The 18,070-nt window shown below is 52.0% G+C and overlaps 1 long non-coding RNA gene across 2 annotated transcripts in view; it reads left to right on the top strand.

Moving 5' to 3' along the window:
• Positions 1–17,536, top strand: part of LOC138570108 (uncharacterized) — a 208,019-nt gene extending 190,483 nt beyond the window's left edge. For both annotated transcript variants that reach the window (XR_011303403.1, XR_011303402.1), the window contains 2 exons: positions 16,158–16,278; positions 16,404–17,536. This is a non-coding gene — a long non-coding RNA (uncharacterized lncRNA). The remainder of the gene's footprint in view (positions 1–16,157; positions 16,279–16,403) is intronic.
• The last annotated feature ends 534 nt before the right edge of the window (positions 17,537–18,070 follow it).

Below are 18,070 nucleotides of genomic sequence, written 5' to 3'. Positions count from 1 at the left end.
CACATGCCATCACACAGATGGCATGTACCCTAGCCATTAAGTGAAGAGGGAGAGGAGGTCACCAATTGTTCATTCAGTCCAGTTTGCTCACATAATTGATTATTTTCATTGTAATGGTTCAAATGTTTAACCTGCAGCTGCCAGTCAAAAATGGTCCTATAGCACAGGGACATGTCTAAACTAATCATGTCCAGGAAACTGAGCCAGTCCACTGTACCATAGCCATGTCAGACATGTGACAATAGGACTGAGAAATCCCGAGTAAAAGTGGTGGTATGCAAACAATCTGCCTGAATAAACAGAGGTAAATAAGCAACAGAGTTGTGGCAAGATGACACTCCAAGGGCAACTGGCGTGGTGTTGGGCTGGATGTCTAATGTTGGCCGAAGGGATGCTGCTATACCCAAATGCTGGTGCCAAGAATGTATAGGAAGAGGCACAAGGGCGACCCAAACCACTCAGGCACACACACCCTCCCCTGGCACCCAAACAGAAGCCCTCCCACACACACCATGCACATGGATGACACACACATGCATGTGCACTCACCGGACAATGCCACGTTATCTGCCAGTTCTCCCACGCCTTGGATCTGTTCCTCCGTGACGTAGGTCCCAGCAACCTGCTCATGTGGAGTGAGTTCTATGTCGTCTGCTGGAGACCCACCTCCAGTCACTAGAGTTGCGGCATGACTTGAGGCCAGCTTATTCTTTGCCCTGCGCTTCAGGTCATTCCAGCGCTTGTAGCATTCATTAGCTGATGTCCGCAATGGTCTGCCAGTGTGCCTGACGTTGTGCAGGTGTGGTCTTGGATCCTGCAACAATCACCATTTCGCGGTCATGTGCGGACACATACTCTACAAGTGCATTCAGTTCGGCCTCATTGAAGCTGGGCTTCCTTGACGTGCCGGACTGTGTAGCCGTTTCTGGGACATCAGCCTCTACTGGACGAGCACTCTTCCTCTTCCGCTTGGAAGGTGGTGGGGATCCTGAGTGTCCTACGCCGCTATGGACACTAGGGGTAGGAGCGTGGGATTGCACACTCAGCATGGGAGTTGGTGCAGGCATTAGCTCAAGTGTGATGGTGTCAGGGGGAATGTCAGCATGATGGACTTGGACCGACACTGTCCTGGATGGGTGTGTGAGAGGTAGGGTGGATGGAGCCGCAGCTGCCCCTGCAGCCTCCCCAGCCTGCCTACGCGGGGCAGCAGATGACCTAGCTGCCCCTGATCCATGTGGCCTGATGACACCAATATTCACCGGCGCACGTGGCCTAGACCTGCTGACCTGGAAGTCAGCCATGGAGTCACCCTGTGCCAGGTCTGGTTCCACAGTGGGCTGGTCCAACAAGGGCTGAGCATGGATGGTGTCAGCCACGGTAACCTCAACCAGGGGGGGGGGGCATGTGTGTCCCTGACTGCTCCTCCACACATGGGGGGCTAGGGGCACCCTGCAAGTCACGGCCACGTCCCCTACTGGATCCACCATGGCCACCACTTGGGGCTCGGCCACCTTTGCCACCCTTACGGCTTGGTCGCCTCCCAGCCATGGCACTGATGTTATTGTCATGGGTGCTACTCCCGAGGGGCCAGGACTGGCCCAGCGCCCTCGGAAGCAGACCCGTCTTCCACTACTCCGGACCCAGCAGACCCCTACAGGGGCCCTTTGGACCGTGTCCAGGCGCCTTTGGCGCCAGGCTCATGAAGGGTTTCAGTCCCGGCGCCATAGGCGCCGGGCTCATATTGATAAACAGTGTAATAATGCTTGGGTGGACTTACCTGAGGCAGACCATGCTGCATATTTACCCAGAACAATCCAGTCTGGTTGAAGTCCCCAGCCATCAGGGCTGGGAGGAACTATTCCCTCCATTCAGGAACTCTTTTCTTACCTGGGTGGAACCGGTGGAAGAACACACACTGGAAGCACTTCTCTGCTATTTAAACCACGCCCGATGGAAAACACGTGCTTCGCATTATTCTGCAGCAGCAGCAGGACGCTCACCGAGTCGGCTCCTGCATTCCAGGTCCAGAGTCATCTTCAGCTTCCGCGCAGCAACCTGTGGATGAAGAAAGACACAGAACAATACTTACCAGATCCCGGAATCCAGTCACCGGCAAAACCTGCAAAGAATAAACATAAGGTTAGAAAAGTGCAACTCGCTCGCAGCCGCGCCCGCTTACCTGATCCATCCGTGATTGCAACGGAGCTAACCGCGGCCTTCTCTTCGGCAGCTTCTCTGCACCTGAAAGGCAAAGGACATAATTAAAAAGGGGTTCGGGTGAAGGCAGTCGCATTCATCTTAACTTACCAGTTTTTGCACACGCAGAAGCGGCTGCATCAACCGCAGCATCCCGGCACCTGAAAACTAGAAAAGGGACATTATTAGAGGTGCCATTAAAAGCGGCCAACGATCATTATACTTACGTGCATCGGCACGTGCAGTGGCAACGGATATAAAGCCCGCAGCATCCCGGCACCTGAAAACTAGAAAAAGGACATTATTAGAGGTGCCATTAAAAGCGGCCAACGAACATTATACTTACGTGCATCGGCACGTGCAGCGGCAACGGAAAACTACGCCCACAGCATCCCGAGGCCTGAAACAAAGGAAAAGGGACATTATTGAGGTGCCCACCTTTTAAAGCCTAAAGACTACAGTATACTTACAGGCATCCACTCGTGCAGTAACGGCGGCATTGCTCTTCGGCATCCCAGCACCAGTGCCACAACTAAGGCCGCAAAAGACTTGAGCCTCAACACTGAACTCATCCAGTGACGTAACTGGAATCCACGCACCCCTGTACCAGACGCAGGATGGAGAGCTCAGCATTTATACGCCTAAGGTGAGAGCTCGCCGAGACAAGTAGAAAGCTAGGCTGTGGGAGAAACTGGCGATTGGTGGGAGAAGGAATCCCATCAAACGGTGATTAACCCTTTTTCTTCCACCTGCAGAAAACTTACCCTGCAAGTCAGACATTCGATAAGAGGAAGCCCAGTCCTGAGAGTCGTCCGAGCTCTACGCTTCTCAATTGAAGAAACGATAGCAGCCCAGCCGGGATCAGCGCCTCCGTGGGAATCAGGTGAGCGTTACAGTTATTGTGCGTATGGGAGTCGATGTGAACTATTGTCCTGGGCAATTGGGGGTCAAAGGGGTTGGGTACCAGATGGTAATCGTACCCTAGTGCTCTAGCAAGGCTGTATGTCACCCCTGGGGAAAGATGACAGGTCACGCAATGCACAGGCACCCCAAAAAAGCGAAGTAAGGTGCACGCAACCCCTCCTAGACCACGTGCATTGAAAAATAAACCTGCACTACGCTGTGGCACCCAGGAACACAAGAATGAACGTATGTGTGTCACATGCAGCCTAGAATGACCTCTGAAGGGGTACGCGACACACGGGGCAAGCACAGATGTTAAATACGTGCGCGACTCACCGTCTGCCAGGAACAAAAGCGTGAAAAATATGTGCGTGTGCGCGTTGGCAACACCCCCGCCAAAAGAAGAATTGTACGCTGTCTGAGGAGACAGGACAACAGTAGAAGGGAACGCTGTTTGAGGAAACAGGCCCAGGAAAAAGAGGAAAAGAGAAAAAGCTGTCAGAGGTAACAGGGAGTACGAACTGGAAACGCTGTGAAGTAAATCCCGTGTGAACCGACAAGAAGTACAGATTTCACCTACTCGCTCTCCACGAAAAGCACGTACAAGGAAATGGCGTTCTACACGTACCTTTTATACACACGTCACAGACGCGCATACGCGATGAGGCCATTTCCACCAATTACGCGCTTTGACACTCGGACGTGTATCTCTTCATTTTTACACGCGCCATTCTCTACGGCCATGCGCGTGATGTCACAGCTGCGCATGGTGGCCTTTGGGCCAATGAAATCGCATATGCGAGCACACGTGGTAAAACTGCACGTCCGAGTGTCATCGCGTGTAATCGGAAGGAAGTGAGCGTACACGCGATTGGCCTGGGTACGTGTATTTCTGGGGTGCGTAGGAAGTTCCACACGCGATTGGTGGAAATCCACGTGTGCTCTGTCATCACGTGTAATGAGGGAAACACCCGCACGCCTCAAGTCACAGACGCGCTCACGCGCTAAGGGCCTTTGGTCCAATGAAATCGCATAGGCGTGCTGACGTGCATACGCGCTAAGGGCCTTTCCTCGATTTACACGCAGACGTGCAGGATTTTCGCGTGCCAATTCACTCTGTATCAAGCTGGCCACGGGTAAGCACACGGAAGACCACGCTCCTGCCCACAAGGCCGAATTACTGCCCCCCAGAGCACCGAGCACGCTCCCACCTGCCATCTGCTGCTGCCTGACTGCCTGCTGCCCACGTGCCCTGCCATTTGCTGCCTGCACATCAGCCAGGGGTGCTGTTGCTGTGACCACCCCTGCTGGAACCGAAGACTCCCGACTGGGATTCCATCGCTCCACAGCCCAGCCCCAGGACCCAGTTGCCCACCCACTCCTGCCTCTGAGGTTGTCATGTCGGGCACTGCAACATCTGGCACCACTGACAACCCCCGGCCAGAGAGGCAGAGGGGCACCAACTTCAGTGCCAGGGAAGTTGGTGTCCTGGTGGAGCAAGTCCTGGGGCAGTATGATGCCCTCTACGGAAGTGTGCGCGCCGACAAGGATGGACGGACTCGGATCTGGACCGACATCATGACTGCCATCAACGTGGAGGGGGTGGCAGTCCACGACTTCCAACATGTCAAGAAGCGCTGGTAGGACTTCAGGTCCAGGACCCTGAACAAGGCCCGGCGCCTCTTGAAGGGGACACTTGTCGGAAGATCAGATGAGGGTCCTGGAACGCATATCTCCAGCGCTCCACGTCCAGGTCCTTGAGAGGCAGACCCGTCTGGAGTCGAGCGGTAAGTGTACATGCATCATGATTGTAAGCTGTGCGTGTGGTGATGTGCCAGTAGTGTGCCGGTTGCACATCTGTTTGTATGGGGCCGAGTATGGGTGGGGGTGTACAGGACCGTGAGGCTAACACATGCGAGGGCTGTCATGTGTGAGACATGGATGGTGCTTGTGTGTGTAGGCTTGCATGCCAAATGCAGTTGCGTAGGCACACATGTTTGGATGAATGTGTATGTAAGTGGGCATGTTCGTGATGTCACGCATGTATGTTGTTTTCAGCTGCATGTATCAGCACTGTGTACATGTGCATGTGTGTGTATTTGACAAGGGTGCAACAGTGAGGCAACATGGATGCATGTGACAGCGGGATGTGGAAGCCTGATTGGCAGATGTGACATGGATGCCCATCGGAACACTGCGACAGTTGGCTGAGGTGTACACATGCATGCAAGTGTGGTGGTGGCGTGCATGTGTAGTGCACTCCCTGTGTTGCATGTGATGTCTGGCTCACCTTTGCCTGCTCATGCTGTTGTATGTGTATGGATGGTGCTGGCAGTTGCGATGTGGCTGTGGTATGGCTCATGTGTGCAAGTTGAAATGACATGTGTGTTGCCGATTGTGATGCCATGTCTGAGGTTTGCCAATGCCACTCATGTGCAACTGTCATGTGTGTATGTGTCCATTGTACAGTGCCCTGATGCCTGTGTTTTATTTCTCCCTGTCTGCAGCGTCAACTGATGAAGAGGGCGGAGAAGGTGCTGTGGAGCACAGTGGCGCGGATCGCACCGCCAGCCGGAGACGCAAGGCCCGGCTCCCCTCCCAAGTTGTGATCTCGTCGGGGAGTGAGGAGTCCGGTGCCGCGTCCCAGGCCGCAGCTGCCGGGGGGAGGTCCAAGAGGCGGAGTTCGGAGTTGGACTCCTCGGCAGCAGAAGGCGCAGCTGGGACCCCACAGGGCCCAACGGGGGAAGATGGCACGGAGTCATCCAGGTTGGTGGGGGGTTTGGTGGAGGTGGAGGCCGTGCAAGCAACAGAGACGGGGTCTGGAGGTGGGGATTCCACTGGTGCTAGTGGTGCAGTGCAGGACCAGGGACAGGAGGCAGCACAGGTCGCCGCGGAGGTGCCTGTGTGCAATCCTGTCTCTGATCCTGTCACTGCATCATCTTGCACCAGCAGGGATGCCTATGTCCAGACCCGTTTTCGGGCAGGGGATGAGCTCACGACAACTGGCCTTCCTCTGCCTGCGGACGTGGCTATCCGGGTCCGGGTTGAGCCTGTCCTGACTGGTGTGGCGTTGCGTCAATGGGCCATGCGAGGTGACCTGCAGTCTTTTCATGAGGAGACTGCACGTCATCTCGAATGGCTCGTTGACCGCGTCGGCCTACTGGGACAGGTCACCCAGGCCGGATTCCTCCGTTTGATGGGGCTTGCTACGACCCCCTCCTCAACTGAACCCCCTATGCGCCAGTCGTCCTCTGTGCCATCTTCCCACCCATCAGTCACCTGGGTGCCCTGTGGAGCTGCCTCTGACGGTGCGGCCAGGCTGGTGGAGGAGGCATCCCTGCCACAGTCGGGAGTCGGACGTCCAGCCGGGGTTGCCACATCAACGACTGCACCCCAGCCAGCGGAGGATGTGCAGGCAGCAGGAGGCAGTGCACGGGCAGAGCCGCAGCAGCAGCAGCAGCAACGTGGTGGGAGCCATGATGGCTCGGGACCTTTCACATCGGAGGGGCAGGCATCGGCCGGAGGGCAGGAGGACCCAGGACGGTAAGTGTCTGACGTGTGGCAGTGGTTGGGCCACGCCATAGATGCGGAGCGGCAGCGGGCGGAAGAGGCACGGCTCACGGTGGTCAGGGCGGATAACTCCATGCGGAAGGGCCCTGAGGCATGCCCAGTGTCTCGAGGCAATCCGCAGGGAGTTTGGGGGGAACATGTGGACGGCCCTGCGGACCCTCGGGGCCATGGAGGAGGAGCGCCTCCGGGACATTGAGCAGGAGTTCGATGATGCCCTGGCCCGGAACATCCCAAAGTGAGCCGTCGGACTAGCCCGCTGCCCTTGTAAATAGTTATATAGTTAGTGTTAGGTTTCCTTTGGTTTTGCATTTTTTTTGGACCTTTTGGACAATGGGCCACATTTTTGTATATAGTTATTTTTTTAGGTAGTGTTATTAGATAGGTTTCATTTCTTCGGTTGGGATCATGGACCCTGGATTGTTTATCTGTACATAGTTGATTTTTGGATTTTCAATTTTTATTATGATTTCCCCATGGAGCAATGGTTTTCGATTTTATTTTTCCATTGGATTTACTTTTGTGGACTGTGACTTTGGACACCTTTCGTTTGCCTTATGATTTGTGGTTTAGCATTTTTTCGCGTACCTGCTGTTTTTATTTTTTTTTAAATTTCTATTATTGTTTTTTTATTTTTTATTCAATTTATGTTGCTTTTAATACATATTTTTTCTTCAAAGTTCAATGTGTAGTATCATCTCATTGGTTTCATGCATATCATGATATGGGTTTTGACATTCACTGACACCCATTGGGTGTATGTGAGGGACATGTGTTCATTTGCAAGCTTGCAATTGTGGTTTGATCATGTTTTTGCCATTTCTAAGTGGGTGGATGCAATACTCGGGTGGGTGTTTGGCATTTGGAGGCTGACCATAAGGGCCAGGGATCTAGATTGTGGGGGCCTGGTGGAGGCTGCCCCTGCACTGATGGGGGGTGGGGGTAATAGGGGACATGAGTGGGGGCCTGGTGGAGGCTGCCCCTGCACTGCTGGGGGGTGGGGGTAATAGGGGACATGAGTGGGGGCTTGGTGGAGGCTGCCCCTGCACTGCTGGGGGGTGGGGGTAATAGGGGACATGAGTGGGGGCCTGGTGGAGGCTGCCCCTGGTGGCTGGGGGGTGGGGGGGGTGGGAGATATGAATGGGGGCCTGGTGGAGGCTGCCCCTGCACTGCTGGGGGGTGGGGGTGGTGGTAGACATGGGTGGGGGCCTGGTGGAGGCTGCCCCTGGTGGCTGGAGGGTGGGGGTTATAGGGGACATGAGTGGGGGCCTGGTGGAGGCTGCCCATGCACTGCTGGGGGGTGGGGGTGGTGGTAGACATGGGTGGGGGCCTGGTGGGGGCTGCCTCTGGTGGCTGGGGGGTGGGGGTGATAGGGGACATGAGTGGGGGCCTGGTGGAGGCTGCCCCTGCACTGCTGGGGGGTGGGGGTGGTGGGAGACATGGGTGGGGGCCTGGTGGAGGCTGCCCCTGGTGGCTGGGGGTGGTGGGAGACATGGGTGGGGGCCTCGTGGAGGCTGCCCCTGCACTGCTGGGGGGTGGGGGTGCAGGGAGACATGAGTGGGGGCCTGGTGGAGGCTGCCCCTGGACTGCTGGGGGGTGGGGGTGGTGGTAGACATGGGTGGGGGCCTGGTGGAGGCTGCCCCTGGTGGCTGGGGGGTGGGGGTGGTGGGAGATATGAATGGGGGCCTGGTGGAGGCTGCCCCTGCACTGCTGGGGGGTGGGGGTGGTGGTAGACATGGGTGGAGGCCTGGTGGAGGCTGCCCCTGGTGGCTGGGGGGTGGGGGTGATAGGGGACATGAGTGGGGGCCTGGTGGAGGCTGCCCATGCACTGCTGGGGGGTGGGGGTGGGGGTGGTGGTAGACATGGGTGGGGGCCTGGTGAGGGCTGCCCCTGGTGGCTGGGGGGTGGGGGTGATAGGGGACATGAGTGGGGGCCTGGTGGAGGCTGCCCCTGCACTGCTGGGGGGTGGGGGTGGTGGGAGACATGGGTGGGGGCCTGGTGGAGGCTGCCCCTGGTGGCTGGGGGTGGTGGGAGACATGGGTGGGGGCCTCGTGGAGGCTGCCCCTGCACTGCTGGAGGGTGGGGGTGCAGGGAGACATGAGTGGGGGCCTGGTGGAGGCTGCCCCTGGACTGCTGGGGGGTGGGGGTGGTGGTAGACATGGGTGGGGGCCTGGTGGGGGCTGCCCCTGGTGGCTGGGGGGTGGGGGTGGTGGGAGACATGAGTGGGGGCCTGGTGGAGGCTGCCCCTGGTGGCTGGGGGGTGGGGTGATAGGGGACATGAGTGGGGGCCTGGTGGAGGCTGCCCCTGCACTGCTGGGGGGTGGGGGTGCAGGGAGACATGAGTGGGGGCCTGGTGGAGGCTGCCCCTGGTGGCTGGGGGGTGGGGGTGGTGGGAGACATGAGTGGGGGCCTGGTGGAGGCTGCCCCTGGTGGCTGGGGGGTGGGGGTGGTGGGAGACATGAGTGGGGGCCTGGTGGAGGCTGCCCCTGCACTGCTGGGGGGTGGGGATAATAGGGGACATGAGTGGGGGCCTGGTGGAGGCTGCCCCTGCACTGCTGGGGGGCGGGGGTAATAGGGGACATGAGTGGGGGCCTGGTGGAGTCTGCCCCTGCACTGCTGGGGGGTGGGGGTGGTGGTAGACATGAATGGGGGCCTGGTGGAGGCTGCCCCTGGTGGCTGTGGGGTGTGGATGATAGGGGGCATGAGTGGGGGCCTGGTGGAGGCTGCCCCTGCACTGCTGGGGAGTGGGGGTGGCGGTAGACATGGGTGGGGGCCTGGTGGGGGCTGCCCCTGGTGCCTGGGGGGTGGGGGTGATAGGGGACATGAGTGGGGCCTGGTGGAGGCTGCCCCTGCACTGCTGGGGGGTGGGGGTGCAGGGAGACATGAGTGGGGGCCTGGTTGAGGCTGCCCCTGGTGGCTGGGGGGTGGGGGTGGTGGGAGACATGGGTGGGGGCCTGGTGAAGGCTGCCCCTGGTGGCTGGGGGTTGGGGTGGTGGGAGACATGGGTGGGGGCCTGGTGGAGGCTGACCCTGCACTGCTGGGGGGTGGGGGTGCAGGGAGACATGAGTGGGGGCCTGGTGGAGGCTGCCCCCGCACTGCTGCGGGGTGGGGGTGCAGGGAGACATGAGTGGAGGCCTGGTGGAGGCTGCCCCTGGTGGCTGGGGGTGGTGGTAGACATGGGTGGGGGCCTGGTGGAGGCTGCCCCTGGTGGCTGGGGGGTGGGGGTGGTGGTAGACATGAGTGGGGGCCTGGTGGAGGCTGCCCCTGGTGGCTGGGGGTTGGGGGTGATAGGGGACATGAGTGGGGGCCTGGTGGAGGCTGCCCCTGCACTGCTGGGGGGTGGGGGTGCAGGGAGACATGAGTGGGGGCCTGGTGGAGGCTGCCCCTGGTGGCTGGGGGGTGGGGGTGGTGGGAGACATGAGTGGGGGCCTGGTGGATGCTGCTTTTGCATGTGATACTTCCCGCGCACCCCTGTAATACACGTACCCTGATGGAATTGCGTGTGATACTTCCCGCGCACCCCTGAAATACACGTACCCTGCTGCTTTTGCGTGTGATACTTCCCGCGCACCCCTGAAATGCACGTACCCTGCTGATTTTGCGTGTGATACTTCCCGCGCACCCCTGATGCACACGTACACAGGACAATCGCGTGTGGAACTTCCCGCGAACCACTGAAATACACGTTCCCCGCTTGGCGTTTGCTGTTTGCCAGCCCTGTGAACTGGTCCAGGGTTAGCGCAGCCCTTTGCGATTATTTGGGGATGTTAAAGGCTTTTCCTTGTGTGAGGGCGTTCTTGGGGGCGTAACTGGCGCTGCTGCAGGGTCGCTGCGCCACGCTGCGCCACGGCTGGTTTTGGATGCGAAAATCCATGAATATGCTGTGCGCGGAAATCGATTTTAGCGCCACTTTTGTGCGAATTTCTATGAATTACCCTGTTAGTCTGTTTGAGTAAGTCTTTTTCTTATATATGCCTTTTCTCCAGTCAGGCAGTGCCTGTGGGCTGTGTGAGAGATGGCTCTGCGGTTTGTGCTGTTTCGATAGCGTAGGTAGGGTGTGCGTTTGGGTGAAGTATATGTCAGCCGTGTCATATTATGTGTGGGTTGACTGGAGATTGTTGTGGTGTGGGGCATCAAAATCATTCCACACCCAAGAAAAGATGTTCCCCAGACAGATGATAATATTATTATTATTATTATTATTATTATTATTATTATTATTATTATACACCCCAAGTAAAATTGGCGTACATGTTTGTGAGTTGTCAGTCCACTTTGGGGTATAGGTCATGATTGTCGCCATAGACAGATTTGCTGGGCTGCTGTTATGGGTGTAGTCATAGGTTTTGTATTTGTCCTGAGTTTGGGAGTGACTAACATTGTCATCATTTGTTTACGAAAGGTTTATATATGGTGTCAGGGGGCTCAATCTGGGACCAAATAGGATGCTAAAATCAAAAGCTGTAGTTCACTAATTCCATTGCCGGAAATATTGCGTGAATGGGCAACTGCAGTGAAAATGGGATCCTAAACAAAACAGTTGTCAGAATGGTCTTCTCGAGGTGGGACTGAGACCCTTCCTACCCAGAGATTCTCCCCTTCCTCAATGCCTCTTCTGATGGACAGGGGTACCTAGGACTGCCAGTCTCAGAAACCAATGTCCCTGTCCGTACAGTTGAAAAATAGGTAACTCTCCCCTTCCTTGTGTAGGGGGCTCTAGAGTGACCCATACTCTACTTGTGCGTCTCAACGATATATGGGATCCTCAGGGTTCAGATCCCTCTGACTTAATCTATTCTAAACGTTTGTAAGCAGGTGGGTCAGTAGACTTAGCCAGCAGGGAGAGCTGCTGCTGTGTAGGGAGTGACCCTGGATCTTCCTGGGCATCCTCCTGGTGCCTCTCTCTGAACTCCCAATAACCTCCATGACCCCAGTCTGCTCATCCTCCCACTCTCTTGTCCTGCCTATGGATGACCATGCTCACCAGGACCTGCTACTCTTTCTGACTAAGTGTTGGTTCTCTCTCTCTCTCTTTCTCTCTCTCTCTCTTTCTCTCTCTCTCTCTCCCCCTCTATCTGGGTTTCTACTCACCACCTGGTGTTCTTCTCTCTGCTTTCCTCTCCTGGGAACGCCCTTTCCCCTGGTCTGCCCTGATCTCAGCTCCAATCTTCTAGTCTGTACAGTTCAAAAGGTATTATCTCACCCATATCAGGTGTTCCAGGCTCTAGGGTGTCATAAACCCTTCTCAGGGAAACGCAGGTGTTGTTATCCCTAACCACTTCTACATTTACACGCTACCTCCTCTAGAATATCTAATTCTCCTCCTAATTATAGATCTAATCTCGATATCTCCTTTTCTGCCACCTTCCTTACCATTTCCTAATCATTGTGTTCCTTGGTCTGTCTCTTCTGTATCCAGCTCTCCTCCTGATATGACTTCCTCTGTGCCACTTCCATCCTCTGATGTTTTCATCTCCTCCTTCTCCATGCGTTTCAGCACCTCCTCTTGTACCCTGGTCCATATAACATCCTCTTGACATCCGCTTTCCATTCCCCCTTCTCCGGTAACCATCCTAGCCCTGATGTTATCAGATCCTCTATCACTCCTTAATCTCTAAACACCTCCTTCTGTCTTGCCTCTCTCTCAGTTGTTACCTCCACCACCTTCACCTTTGTAACTCACACCACCTCCTTCTTTCTTCTCATACCCTCTGATACCACCACATCCTCCGTGGCCTTCTTAGCTCTCACATCCCCTCCTGATATCTTCTTCTGCAACTTTGCAAATCTCCTCCATTTCCCAAGCCTCTGTTTTTATCACTGCTCCCCATTCCTCTCCAAATGTGAGCTTCCTGCTCTTGCAACCCACAATGAGCAACTGAAGCTCAGTGATTGTATAAGGTGTTCCCCTCTCTCAACGGGTGGGTCTTCTAGTGGGGGCCTGCACCTGTGGCTTGCAATTTGGTGATGGCTTTGGCAAGTATACCTGAGTGCACCTAGGGCTGTGTTGGGTTAGAGGGTCTCTGGCCAAGTACATAATTGGCCTATACGCCATCTCAATTTCTAATCTTTCTCCCCTGATGCTCCCTGGTGCTGCCTGTTAGGGGTCAGAAACATATCAGGAACATGTTATTCAGGAGTGGAAATATAAGATGCACTCCTAGCATGAGAATCTCTTGCCGGAACAATTTTAAGAAACTTCATTTCTTGTGTCTAACTCTCAGCATTTTGGAAGTTGCAGACTCCTGTCAATCTTGTTTCAGTGGAAATACAGAGTGCACACCCATTGCAATGAAATTCAGGAGAGGACTCCTTTGATGTCCTGGGTAAAACTGCAACAGTATCCAAACACTTGCTACAATCAGAGTGCAGAGAACATCTCTTCTGTACGGGGAACGCTTTCCTTTTGTGTTTTGGAGGGTTTCCAGTAGCTGCACACATTGTATGTGAGTAACATGGCTTTACCCAATATGCACGTCAAGTATCTCCCAATCCTATGCACTAACCAGCATTATTGCATATACGTGTATTATTACTTTTATACAATAAATGGACTTCTCCAAGTGTGTTATGTGTGGCAATGAAGTGCAGTGATATGAGTCATGATTTACGAGGGCAGGGCGTAATATACTGTACTTACAGAAGTCATGACTACTAACAATCTTTTTTTTTTTTTATTTAAAAGGTTTTTTTTAAATCACAAACCATACAAAGCATATAAGGTTTATAATGTGAATCCTCAATTTATTATACAAATACATTAACAAATGTGCATTCATAACTGCATTGAAATACATGAAGGTTTTGCATGGACATGAGATTAGTGCATATGAATAGTCACATTTTGAGTATGTATGGGAATAAGGCACAACGCTGGATATATACTCTCAAAACAGCACAAGATTTGAATTTATCAGTGGAATGGAACACTCTTCTTTAAAAACGCTTTGAGTTTAGGTATGTTATTCTCTCGCGCTGGCCACTCACGGTTTTGTGTCTTTGTGCTTTTGCCTTTTTCCCTTTGGCATTTCTCCCCTTCTCCGGCATACCTATAACTTTTGGTATTGGCCGAAGTTTCCTTTTTTCCAAAATTCGCTTTTGTGCAAGGGAATACTTTGTCCGAAAAATATAGCATTTTATTGTTCAAATGAAAGAGGAACTCTGTAGATCTTTTTTTAGAGTAGCCCCTTTTTGCAGAGATATACGGTACACTTGTTCAGTTTTAGAGGAGGTCCCAGACATGGCCTGCACCCTTTCCCCTCATTTCGAGGTACCAGGAGCGTACTCGCCAAGGTATGTGACGTATGAAGAGCAAATGAACCTACAAAGAGCTGCACTGGGACTCTGCCCAGTATACATCAGAAGATCCATACCGGTTGAATAACCCATAACCAGACAACCCTGGGCAGCACGGTACCCTATCAGAGGGCCATACCAGCCGTTGATACGAAATGAGGAGTACCTACATACGGTCCACGAAGAGACCCCAAAAGCCTTAATGGAAGGCCAGTGGAAATGACACAAGGGCCTGAACAGACTTGTGAATGAACAAAAGCGGCTATCGAAGACAAGCATGCCAGTGTGAGTAACTACGAAAATAATTGTAATGGACACAGAGAAGAGAGAATGTTAAAACGTAAGGAAACGGTGCTACGAGACAAGATGGAAGCAACCGACCTGTTAAACGTGTGTAAATAGGCTTGAAACGCAAGATGCTAAGAAATCGATACTGCTTGCAATGCTTAGTAGAAGATAGAGCAGCAAGCGCCAACCATACATCTACCTCAATAAGGCACATTATACACGTGCAACTCCATTTTGTAAAAGCAGAAATGTACCCAGGCGGCCAGAGGCCTGACAGGCCAAGTTACGTAACCCAGACAAAGGCAAGAGAAGGAGCGGAATCGAAACTCAACTAAGAGCGGCTCATGCCTAGGAAATCGAGGTCAACCAGAGAAGGGGAGGAGAGCGTCAGCTAACAAGACTCAAACTTCAGAGCATACCAGCCTGTCTCATGAAAGTCAAGATAAGGGGGGCCCATGCAGGAGACGAGGCTGAAACAGAAATAAATGCATGAAAAGCTGGAAACTGAAGCAGATTCATGGCGAACTAACACGTGACCAGCCAGGCGTGAAGAAGTACCATCGCCTGATGTCATCCAGGACCCGAGGATGCCATAACTTTTCCCAATAAGAGTTTACAGTTTCGAGGCAATCCTTAGCCAACTAATTGACACATCCCCCTAAAATACTGATTGATGGAAGGGAAGCAGGGTGAAACTTGGGACACCAGGCACAGGGGTGTCCATTCTGCATGCTGCTAATTAAAAGTGGAAATGTATGTCTAAGGGTGTAACCTGCCAAATCACAGTGGACCAAGTTATCTGGAGTCCTATAGATACTGTAACCAATAGGACGTCGTAGTTGTAGTGACGTCTATCATGCGTGATGTAGAGGGATGGGCGTAGACGCCCACCCGGTAAGCATTATCCAATCTGCATGCCCTATTATCATATACAGATATAACAGCTACACTTAAGTTACCTTTCCTAACCAATTATATTGCATGATGATTTTTTTTATAGAATTAGACTTCAGTGATGACGAGTTTTGCCTATAACAATGACTGTTCGACTGAAGTTCGAGGAAGTCAGAGCGAGACAGGTGATCGCAATGCTGCTGATTTCCATTTGTTTCTCTGATGTACTTGTCATTAAACGGACTTCCCTTTGCCAACTTAGTGAGTCCTCATTATTGAGTCGTGTTGGAGTAAGTGAATCCTGCACCCCCTATCCTCACATGGTGCAGCTATCTTGTCTTACAAGTTCTAGAGGGTGAGCGCTGACCTATGGGCCCGTCAGTGAATTCCTCTCCTCCGGAACACAGTAACTTAAGCCCTCCCATCCAATCGAGTGTACCGGCGGCCATACCGCACCTTCACGTTTGGGTGTAGCTCACGTGACATCAAGACGTCCGTGTAGGCAGCCTTCAGTGGAAATCACGTGACCCCGTCATACTGGTAGAAATAGCAACAGTTCGAGCATGTTATGGTTTGTTCCACACTGCGGGCCGTTATGAGGATTTCCCTTCATCCGGTAAGCTTGCGCCCTTTATTGTAATGCATGGCTGTACTTGGCAGCCACACGCCACACTTCCAGCAAGATTTTTTGACTGAGGGATGTCTTTTTCCCTTGATCCCTTTTTCGTATCTATCAGGACTCACAGTCTCTCGACGCGCACGACAGGCGGCTTTACGAGTAGCAATGAGTGACTGCCTTTTTCACTGCATCTTTGGTGTTGATAACTTTGCCAGTCAACTGTGTGTGTTACTCACCTAATAGGGTAAGCAGACTTTTGAATACCCGTGGCCTTGTGCCACTTTAGAATCTATTTTGTGTACCTCTGGGTAGGGATTTCTCAAAAAATACCGGATGCAATAAAAACTGCTAGCCTTTCAGGCAATAATTCAGATGTATCTCCACTTTCTTATAGGGAACTGCATACTCGCGGTAGGCTACCTCTGATCCTTCTGGTGTTGCGGCGTCCCATTTCTCAAGTGGAATTTCGTGCATCTAGAGGTTTTTTCTGTAATACGGATTACATCCAGCTGACTGTAAGTTCTTTTTTCTGAACTAGGCAATTCCGCCTTCTCCTTCCTTTCTCTCTCTGTGTCTGCAGAGGGATGTCACATGTTGTGTGGTGACCTCACAGAGACGTGTCTTGTTGTTCTCTTTTCAGTCACCTTGGTACCAGAAACAGCTGAGTGTGGACCGCAGTTTCACAGACCCATGTCTGCTCCTACTAATGAACACGCATAATAACCAATCCTTTGGGTATGGAACACCTTGTAAACTGCATACAAGTGAAAATAGTAAGTGTTGTGTTCCACTGTTATATGCTTCCCCCACATGGTTTTGCCATCTTTAAATTTTGGACGCTGCTCCCTCTGCTGTAAGCATGCGCCTTTCAGGAAAATCTCTTTCTTTCTCTTTGGCATTCACGTTCTTTGGCTAATCTTGAGTACTTACCCTAAGACTTAGCACAAATCCGGCATCAATTAAGTAGCCTTTGCTCTATGGAATACAGCCCCCTCCCCCTCTCCTCTTTAGGTCTAGAATATTTAATTGTCTAGACTTTCACACAAGTGTAATATGATACACGTAACGCTAAGAAGGATTCAACAACAGGCGTAGGAACAGAAATGAATTTCTCTATGCTTGAATATATCTGATTGAAGAAGTATTGTTAAAAAAATTAAGTAGTCATCGCTACGCATGAGCCTTGCATTAATTGTTTTAGCTGGAGTAATGAATAGCTTTCTTACATTGTCCTTTTGTCACACTGTCCTTCAAAGTGATGTTTGTGCATTTATTAAAAATCGTGTCTTTGATGTTTTGAATTAGTATTTTTAGAAACACAATGTTGAAGTATGCCTTTGAATTATTTTGAACCCATGAAATGAATTAGGTCTGGTTTCACATGTTGTATATGTTTTATATATTTTTTTGGAGAATTGGTCATGCGGATCAACATTTGGTGTATAGAGTCTTTGTTGACCTCTCTTGAAGAAATTGTGTCCTGAAGATGGCCTAAAAATAAAGAACCAAAGACACTAGAGATAGTGTCCGAAATACAAAATGGCCAAAACATGTCGACAGTTATCTAAAATACCCGTGTGCATCCTCTGTGGGATTTTGATGCAAACAAATTGTCTAAAAATATATAGATTTGTGTTGCATGCACCACTTTCATTATTTGTGCATTATACACATTCTTTCCTTTTATCCAAAAAAAAGTTTTTTTATAAAATGGTGAATTGTCTAATTGTGCAATATTTTGTGTTTGTGGCAATTGGTTCCTTTTTATTCATACACAACATGTAATAATAAAAATGTTATTTATTTTTTGTAACTAGCTTCTTTGCGCTGGGTTCATGACGTTTCATAGCAATAACATCAAATGGTATTTGTTTACTTTGTAATTATTGGTCACTTGAAGCATTAGGGCAATGGAAAGAGGGTAATCAGACTCAACTTATATGTTCTCTCTTCTGAGTTATTTCCCTTTGAGTCCTGATCCCCCGAGATAAAAATTTGGGAACTTTACCTGGTTTGGGTAACACTGGGAATAAGACATACATCAAAGACAAGACAGAACAAACAAAACATATACAAGAAGGAGGATAGGAATAAGAGGGAATAGCATAGGGATGATGCGCATGGGGGAGGATAGGAATAAGAGGGAATAGCATAGGGATGATGCGCATGAGGGAGGATAGGAATAAGAGGGAATAGCATAGGGATGATGAGCATGAGGGAGGATAGGAATAAGATGGAATAGCATAGGGATGATGCGCATGAGGGAGGATAGGAATAAGAGGGAATAGCATAGGGATGATGCGCATG

The sequence above is a fragment of the Ambystoma mexicanum genome, chromosome 2q (assembly GCF_040938575.1).
Source record: "Ambystoma mexicanum isolate Mex_15411 chromosome 2q, UKY_AmexF1_1, whole genome shotgun sequence".
In the NCBI taxonomy this organism is placed as follows: Eukaryota; Metazoa; Chordata; class Amphibia; order Caudata; family Ambystomatidae; genus Ambystoma; species Ambystoma mexicanum.
Note: the sequence above shows the minus strand (reverse complement) of the source record. Positions and strands in the feature narration are given on the sequence as shown.